We start from the raw sequence: 10447 nt of genomic DNA, 5'->3' as shown, positions 1-10447 counted from the left end.
TTCAGATGCAGCCTTCATAAAATATTAACTGAAATAGAACAGTCATAGAACAGTGTCTGCGACACATGCTAAATGTCAAAATGTTCTCATAAAGGTCAAATAGAGGAAACAAACAAACAATATTGCAAAGTAAAGCATGCTTTAATCGTTTGAGCATCCAGGAATGTAATGTTCCAATGGCCTTTAGCCTAACACTGATCTTTTACTGATGAAGCAGGTTGCTTCTCTTGTATGCGCCCCATGACCTCTTTAAATTCCCATAATCTAATAATACAGAGCTGAATACATTATCTGTGACAAGCGAGCCATCTGGTCTACTCCTGCTGCAGCAGGTTTGAAACACAAGGCTTAACCCTGCATGGCTGGTATGCTGTGCAGGAGAATATTTCAAAACTTCGAGAAACCGAAGCTCTGTTTTGAGAAATACACTGCAATACAACAAGATCCGAAAACCTCTGTGACTCTAGCTTCTAAAATCTTCAGTGCAGTACTACTAAAGGAAGAGCTTGTAAGCATATAACTCGTGATTATGAGGCAGCTGTTCGTGAAAAAACTCTTGTCGTGTAAAAAGTGCATAGTTAAGGATGTTTCAAGAATGAGAAATGTAATGTCAACAGGATACTTGTGCATAAACATCACAAACCAGCTTAAAACTAAAATATTAGCCACTTAGATTCCCAAGTAATATACTATTTACTGTACTTAAATTTTATCAGTGCCATCTTCCTACTGCAGATTAAATGTCTTTTCATATTACTGTATGTTATTGATGACATTGCTACTGTTTTAGTTGTTATTGTCCTGTTCCATAAAATTTCTTACCCTATTCTGTGAATTTTGCTTTTAAGTGTGTGCTCTCTTCATTTCTGTTTCACTGCAATTCAGGGCTTACAGTTCTAGGATGGACCACAAATAGGTAGGCACTGGACCGAAGTCGTACAAGCTTTTCCTCTCCAGTGTGCTACAAGGCACTGTTTTTTTTCTTTTTTTGTGAATTAGCTTTACGAAGAAAAAAAAAATGTTCTCCCAAAAAATGAAATCCTTTTCATTTAAAAAAGGTCAGTGTTCTGACACAAAGGTGTAGGGGTCTTTGTGTTTCTCCTGTCCTGTTTGTGAACAAAATGTAATTTTCACAGGGGAATTGCAGGCCATTGTTTCTGCTTTCCTAGACTGAGAATACTGCTGGGCCTTCCTGTTGTGTGCTTAATATCTAGGTTAGACTACTATTTTGGAGTGATAATAAGTTTAAAATGTTTGTAAATGTACTTCCTCATAAAGATAAGGTGTGAAGTAATATGTTCATGATCACAGCAATAAATATGTGTTGAATTTAGAATAAATTTAATTCATTTTTTCATATCAATTATTCTTCTCTTCAGAAAATGTCTTCTCTACTTTACAAAATCTATTTCTCAGGTTGCCAGTGTGAGACTTCTTACTGTGAAAGAAAATACAATTTTCCTGAAACGCCCCGCTGTGGTGCACCTCCTACCAATCTGGAGAGGATTTATATCAAATTAGAGCTCAGGACAAGGCTTTTGTCTTTTATGATACTACTTTTGAAAATGACATGTACAATTATTTCCACGGTACATAATTCTTACCTAGGATGTCTGTTTTCAGCTTCATAAACGTCCTCAAACATTGAATTGTTTGGGTGTAAGGGTGTAAGAGTCCACACTGCTTAAGAAATCTATGTGGACAAATGTATTCATGAGCACTAAAAGGACTCCGCACAGGCAGAACAGGATATGAGAAACAATAAATAGAAAATAGTCAGAAAGAAGTCAGGGTATTGTTTTTATCAGCACAGCTGTTTAGCTTCTTCCATAACCCTTTTGTGAAGTATTGACTCCTGTTCTCAGATTTAAATGCACTTCCATGTCGTTTCCAAGTTTTTTGAGAATCCGAAAGAGCTGCCGTAGCACTGTTCCAGATTTTACTTTATGCTTCTTCAGTAATATTACATTTACTATTAAGTTACATTATATAACATTGCATGAGCAGGATATGGATTTAAATCGGCACCTTGCATGTGGAAGAGCGTTTATTAAAAATATAGACTGGCGATGTTTAAAGTGGTTGGCAAGACTGCTCAGTGGTTAGCTTTAATGTCTTGCAGCACTGGGGCCCCGGGTTCAATTCCTCGTCTGTTATCTGCATGGAGTTTGTGTGTTCCCCCTGTGTTTGTGTGGGTTTTCCCCGGTTAATGCAGTTTCCTCCCACAGTCCAAAGACATACCGGTAGGTTAGAACAGGCCATAGTGTGAGTGTGTGTGTGTCTGTGTTTGTGTCTGTCTGCCCTGTGATGGACTGGGATCCTGTCTTGAGCCCATTGCTTGCTGGCCGGAATAGGCTCCAGCTCCCCAGTGACCCTGAATTGCATAAAGTTGTTAGGAAATAGTTGGGTAGATGGATGTTTAATAGCTAACTATCAGAGTCCTGTCAGAATATAAACATTTATGTTTTTTTTTCCATTAGGGTTTGATACTGTCTACATGCAGACCATCAAGTAAAAATTGGTTTCAAATGCAGCTGTTTTGATGTCAAGAGTTTCCAGATGATGTATAAGGACCAAGCACATTTGTTAAATAAAATCAAAAGGTGTGCAGTAATGGAATCCACAGTAAATTCACCAAAACTAAAGTGCTCTCATGAAGAAAAGAAACAGCCTGAAAGAAAAAATCAAAACAGTAACAGAGCTGATCAGCTGCAGTTCTTTTATTTTCCAGGGTGTATCATTATAACTGCGATCTTCTGTGACACGTTGGTTCTCGGTAGGTTAAGAATACAAGCAGTATGTGGGAAAATACGTGAAGCAGAGCTGTTCCACTGGGATATTATCTGGAGCAGCCCATTAGAGCAAAGTTATAACAATCTAACACTGTGAGTTAGACATATTGTTGTACGGAATGGAACAATGCATCCAGTTTAGATTGTTTTACTGAACTGCGCAGAAAACAATATAACTAGCCACCTGAGACAGGAAAAAATATGTAACTGTTATAGTAAAAAAAGAGCTCAGGACCTTTTGGGGATTTCTTTAACGTATAGCATGCTCAGTAAATAAATTATCAACAAGAAATAGGAGATTATAACTTTTAAATTAAACACATAAAAAATGTTATCTTTCTTAATGAAACAGCTCTGTTCAAATTAAAAATTTGACTGCTTTCAATTTTACATTGACATTTTAAAGCCTAAATTTAATATCTTTACTGTTTTTTGATTAAGCAGTGTCTCAAAATCTTTAGCTGAAATGTTTAAGGACTTCATTGGGTATATGTAAAAGAGGGATATGTATTACAAATTGTATTACTTTACCAAATGAAATTATAATTGAATGAAAAACTGAAAAAATGTTAAAGATGTAACATCTCCTCCTCTAACAGATAATAATGCAACTTTAGCAATTTAACCTGTCTGAGAATATTTTGAGGTGGTGTAATAACTCTGTAAAAACGCTTTAGTCTTCCATTATTGTCACATCCTGAGTGTGGAATAGCAATAGATAGTACAATACCATGTGTGCAAAATGAGTTTGTGAGCTTGCATATTCAATGTGGTTGAGCATAAAGAAGTGGCACATGAGCTCACCATTTTTAATCACACTGAAACAATGAGACATGTCAATGAAAGAGAGGAAATGCACTCAAGGATTGACACTGAGAGGAATGTCACAAAGCTAAGTTGCTAGGGCATGGAGAAACATGATAACTCGTCTCTTGCAGCACTATAATTTGACAGAAAGCACCCTTAATCAGCGCAGACCTGGTCAACCACAAACAAGGGACCTACTAGAGCAGAGTATTATCAGATTTGGAAAGGCCACCGGAGACATTCAATTCATATAACAACAGCTATGGTTCCAAACCAAACTGAGTGTCATGAAAGAGCAGTAAACCTGAACATAGTCTTATGGCACTTCTACAATGGCGACATCATGATTCTGTATATTCAGGGTGCATACAGTAACTGCTTCTAACGACAGAAACTGGTGAGGTATTTGCAGTAAAAATGACGTATGTACATTTCTGATTTGGATCCACACCACTTGTAAACGCTTGATAATATTTTCTGACCTTTTCATTTTCTGCTTTTTTATTTTTGTCGCACTTTTTGTGCTGGCCTTATTGCCACTTTCTACAGTAAATTCATTTGATTGTACTAGCATGTTACTAAATCTATTTTTCACTTAGTACACACATTTAATGTACGTTTTGCAGATATTCACAGTCAGCCTGGATATTGACATCTGCTAAATTAATAAAAACAAGCCCCGTGATACCAAATACTGGAATTTTTTGTTGTTCTAATCAATGTCTCATTAGAGAATCAGGAAAGATTCCCCAAAGTCTGAGTTTTTGTATTTTAATGTGACACTTCGTTATTTAAAGGTGGTAGCACATTGGCATGGGTGGTCAATATGGAGTCAACTTGTTGTTGTTAAGAGAAATCTCATTGTACATCATAATGTTAAAACATTTTGGAACCTCTGTTCTACACATTGTTAACAGTAACTGTTTAACAGCAGTGTAATCCCTTAACCTTTCAGCACAGTAATATATGTCCCACATGGCTGTAGTCATTCAGGACTTTCTTTATTAGTCTGGCATCAACTGCATAGTCAGCAACATTACATTAACTCCATTGAGTACGTATAGGATGAATTGGGTAGACACACAGTACATTAGATTCACCTCATGTCTCTAATTCTGCAATTGCTCTGCAGACTGATTGCAGAAGCACCGTGGTTTTCCTTCTACAAGCCTGCCAGTTGGTTCTATGCCTGTTGCAAGTTTACATGTGATCTAATGGTTAATACACTAAAGTTTTTTATGTATTCTAGTATGTAGGGGTACCCGATTTGAAAGTAACAAAAAACTCATACATGATGGGATTTTTGGAATCTATAAATGATAAAGTTATAGCGCAGTAAAACATTGACAGGTGTTTCAAGTTTAGAATCTCCTCAGAAGAATTAATAGAGGTTGCCACTGCTAGCTATTGGTTCATTTTTTCATTGTTGAACTAGGACAAAATTTCTACAATTTAGCTTCTACCATCTACAGTATGGATTCATTCAACTGATAATTCATCCATCCATTTGTTTCCATTCTTGCAACGGGCATAAGGCAGGGTATGGATGCTAGTCTAAGTAACTGCTAATCATAAGGATCAAATAGCAATTAAAAAGCTGGTTATATCAAAACCCTGGACTGGAGCATAGCAGAAGGACTACTAGTTGAGCAGCCCCAAATTAGAGGGCAGCAATGTAAGAATCACAAATGTGAAAAACATGATAAAAAGAAATAAGGCTGGTATTACGACACATTAATTTTGGATTTACTTCTGCCTTCCACATTAATATTTGATATTTAAACTGTGAACATTTTTATCTGACAACTCTCCAGAGCCCCAGTAATGGAAATTATTGGAAATGGCTAGTTAGAAATGTATTAAGTTGTTGTAGGTAGAAATCTTTTTTTTTCATTTAATTGCTTAGGCAAAACTGCTGGAAATGAAATTTGCTGTCATAATTGTTTTATGTTAGTCAGCTACTGTATCTTTTGTGTAGTAAAAAAACAGAATCTAATACAGGAGACAATATTTGCCTACACATCTGAATAGCAAATTCTTTCAAAAATAATAATGTGATGGTATGAAATGATGTGACGTATTATATGTTTCCCCAGAGGTAAAAGCGGAAGACACACATTTTATTTTATTTTTTTGTCAGAGGATCAAGTGTCTGTGCTGCACATAGAGGTCTTGCAACCCCAGCAAAGATTTAAACTGAATATCCCAGATACTGATCCTTAGTTATGACATTATTGTCCATGACTTCAAAAAATATTCCTTATCACTTTTATATCTCTGGACAAATACATTATCAAAAGTAATTAAACTGTCACTCTCGTTAGAGGCTAGAGAAATGAATGGCTCTTTAATGGCTATGGTGAGAAATAATATATTGACCTTGGGTATACTGTCATTCCGGTAATCCTTATGGTGGATGTTATCACGCCACAAACGTCCTGATTAAAAACGTGTCACATTTCTAAACATACAGATAATCGCTAACTTTTCGTCCTCTGTTAGCATAGTTTAGAAAAACCTTAAAGAATACAGCTACCGTAATATTTCAAATACAAATGTGTTTAAAATCCTTCATTCTTTACAAAGAGATAATACACAACTGCACAATAAAAACATAATTAACAAACTCTAGATTCTCTTGGATAATTATAGCTTTCCTTTAGAGATGACTTCCAGTGCTTTACTATAGAGTGGTTGTGGTAGTCAAATTAAGCATTAGGGATTGTTAGAATGGAAATAAGTTTCTGTGTAGATTAATTCTGGTTTTCTGTTTCTTAAGTGTCAAAAGTAATCTTTCATTTTTATTGTAAGGCCATCTTAGAAACAGATTGTTCATGCTCTTTCAGGAAAGAATCAGCAGATAATAAGAAATAAAATCTTGAATTCTGCACAAGGAGGACAAAGATTTGTGTTTATCTATGGGGAAAGTAATTTTCTGAAAATAGGAAGTAATTCTGTAACAATAGCAAGACAAAAAAATCACAAGTTCTTTCACTACATAAAAGTGTCATGGACTTTTTTCTTAAATTTATTGAGTGCCATCTGCACCAGAAATGTCTAGAACAAAATTTACCCCAAATAATACTTTCAGCACCTTGCACTATATATTTCACAAGTTAAACTGTGTTTCTAACTTTCTAGCTGTTTTCTAACTGTACTTTGAAATGGATATGCGGCAAGGAATCAATGAGTAATCTTTTAATTTTTCAGACTCTGTTAAACCTAATTTAACTAACACTATCAAGACTAGTGTGAACTTTTATGAAGCAATGTATTGCAGGAATCAAGCAAAAATACAGTCTGTTGCTTTGGACAAGATCAGTTTGTGTTGTGGCATAAAATACAGCTATATTTTCTCTTCAAAACTAACTTATGAAATAGAAAAACATGAAGCAGAGGTTCATTGTAAAACTACAAGTTTAATTTTTTAAGCCCCTTAAATTTGAAGTACAGTAGTGTAGTCTGTAAATTGAACAGTACAGCATTGTACCAAGTACATATATTTATATATTTCAGAATCTCCCCATATGACTGCAGTGGGTGAATTAAATCCAGCACCTAATCACTATATTTACTGGAAAAAAACAAGTCACAAGAGACTTGAGGTGTTTTCAGGTATATGTTATGTTTGGATTAGGAGGGTTAAGGGCTAATATGAATTACTGATAACATTTTCCACTCCCTGTCAGCCAACAAGCTGATATATTTTAAACAGGGGCAGATTGATCTGTTTATACAACTAACATATTGGGGTCATACTTGAAAACTACTATATGAGTGAGCGCTAACTGATTAGATTTTGAAATGGAAAATATGGGTTATGTCAGATGGTAATAGGAAATGAGGGCTACATGATTTTTTTTTCTTCTTTTCAAAGAACCAAACATCCATCCCTGGCTATGAGAACAAGTTTTGGTTAATTATTATTTCCACAAGCAAGGAACAGGAAATCATTGCATCAAGTTTTTTTTTTTCCCCTCCATGCTCAATTATTTACGCAGCTGCACATCCCATGAGGGGAAGACTAATTTCTCCACTTCAGAAATAAGGGTCTCCCGATTTCTTTCTGCAGAATGATGAAAAACACCAAAACACATTCCTAATGAAAAGAACACACAGGAAGCACATTATTATTCAATCATTCTCACCTACTGAATTCTGGCAGCCCTTTTTGCAAAGGAAGAACATTTTTTTTTTTCTGAAGGCTTCTGTGGTGGGTTGCCACTTTGAGATTTCCTCTTCATTCATTGCAAAGGAATTTGGCTCCCATTTCCTGCAGAAACTGGGCTCGCCGCTCAGCACATGCAGAGCCAAGCTTATATTTGTGTAACCACATACTGGGACTGATTCATTTAGAACAAGCACACCCTGTAAGCAGCATTCCATTAATGAACTATAGCACTTCATTATTCAAAGCCAGAAATCTGAGTGATGCATGGAGAATATGGTGATGCAGAACATGGCTTACAATTCCACTCCACAAATTGACTACATTAATTGATGTGATAACATGCTTAAAGGTGGAATAACATTGTGTTAAATATATACAGTATATATTAAGGGTTGAAATTAAGAATCTTCATTTCAGAAGATGGCAAACCCCTGCTATTGTAAAATTATTGTAAAGGTAAATCTGCAAATGCTTTATATAAGTTGAAATAATATTCAGTTGCTTTTTTGGGGTCTTTGGTAAAATTAAGCATCGTGCTGTTGTACTTTGTATTTACAACCACTTTTTTGCATTGATCCGGGCTGAAGCAGGTATTTATAAATATATTTATTTGATTTTCTTTACAATCTGAAAATTCAATATAGACATCCAATATATTCAAAATATAGCCAGACAGTGAACTCATTAAATATTCTGTAGTGAGAACACCCTCTTCTGTTGTTCTTATCAATAAAATATATATATATATTTACTGTATTATGTTCTGTACTTACTTTATAAAATTAGTTTGCCACATTAAATTTGCCTGAAGCCAACTGCAAGGTAATAAATATCTGATATGGTGTCTTTTGATATAGGTTTAAATAATGAGAACATGTGGGATTGTAGGAGTGGAGAGTGGCTGTAGGGAGTCTTTGTACATTTAAACTTCTCTGTTACATCTTACTGTTACTCAAATCACTTTCCACTGTGTCTTTATTGTACTGTGATTTGTAATGTTAAACAACAGGCAATTAATTTCCCACAGGGAAAAGCAACAGATGGGACTAATATACAAGGTGCCATAATAGGAGTATTATTGAGATCCATTGGTTTTAAGTCCTCTGAAAACAAATATCCAAAGTATTTAAGCTGTTGCTTAATCTTTCATTTCCAGCTCATATTAATTTCCAACAGGTCTGCTGCTTTGTTTTCATTTAAAATCAAGATGATAAAACAATCCTATACATATTTCTGCAGCAGATTTTAAAGTCTCATTCAGATTTAAGAAGCAGCACTATATAGACAATAATCATCTTTATTTTATATAGAGCCTTTAATGAAATAACATCACAGGGCACTTTACAGGAAAACCTTAATACCTTAAAAAACACATTAAAATATATGTTCAGCATGTATTTAAAAAGCAAAATCATTCAACACAAAAGAAACAGTACAAAAGTGAGTTTTTAAACAAGATTTCAAATTTGCAGGATCTAACATGAGCCAGAAGAGCATTTCTCAGCCTAAGAGCACTGAAAAAGAAGATAACTTTATTGGCCATATACAATTTCTTGTATTCGGAATTTGTCTTTTCACATACAGTACCCCAGCTTGCTCTCCATGAGACACACAGACAGGGAGAGAGAAGCTTGGGGTCAGAGCGCAGGGTCAGTCTTTTATATGGCGCCCCTGGAGCAGTGGGGCTTAAGGGCCTAACTCAGGGGCCCAATGGAGTACGATTCCTCTGCCGGCCACAGGATACAAACCAGCAACCTTCCAGCCCCAGGCGCAGATCTTTAGCCACAGAGCCACCCAGCACCTCCAGAATGTACTGTCTTCTGAAATTTGTAGCCTTATTTTGGAGACAGAAATTAGACCCCAGTGTGAAGGTATATGTGGAGACAGCAGGTGACTAATGTAATCACTGAATAATTCATTCAAAACCTTAAACATAAACAACAGTATTTTCAATTGTATATTCTGAATTCCACAGGGAGCCAATACAAGCAAGCTTAAACAGGAATAATATGCTCATTAGTTATAGTTAGAACCCAGACAGTTCTGAACATATTGCAATAGATTAAGAAATACAAACCCATAAGCTCTTACAATAGTCCAGCCTGGAAAAGAAAAATGCATGTATCAAGTTCTCCACACCAGCCAGGAAGAGAACCGATATTAGTTACTAATTAGATACAAGATACTAGTAGTGTTGCAAAGATAGAAAAAAGACACCTTCACAACGTTTGAACCTGAGTCTCAAATGCCAAAGTAGGATCAAAGGTGATACCAAGATACCAAATGTATTTAGACTATTTCCCGTACCATGAGTAGACAGACTACATTAAGGTGCATGTCATGGGATAGCTGTAAGTCTTTGTACTCCTCATGCACATAGCTCAGTCCTTAAGACTTGTTTTTCGTTCTGTTTACCTCCTCTGCATAATGACCTCCAGAATAAATAAACTGACTCACCTCACGCTACACAGACGGAAAACACTTTAAACAACCGTTAACACGTCAAGAGGGGCTGGCGCCAGTTATAGAGAGGAGGCCCTGAGCAGCTTTATCCCTGTCACGATTTCGACATTATTGTCCGAGGCTCTGAGGTTACTGAACAAAGCCATGTAGAAACAATGACTGGACTTTATATCCCACAGCAGGGCTATGAAACACTGTCAATGCAGTCCGTCAA

The sequence above is a fragment of the Lepisosteus oculatus genome, chromosome 12 (genome assembly GCF_040954835.1).
Source record: "Lepisosteus oculatus isolate fLepOcu1 chromosome 12, fLepOcu1.hap2, whole genome shotgun sequence".
In the NCBI taxonomy this organism is placed as follows: Eukaryota; Metazoa; Chordata; class Actinopteri; order Semionotiformes; family Lepisosteidae; genus Lepisosteus; species Lepisosteus oculatus.
The sequence above is the reverse complement of the archived record's forward strand: the minus strand, read 5'-3'. Positions refer to the sequence as shown.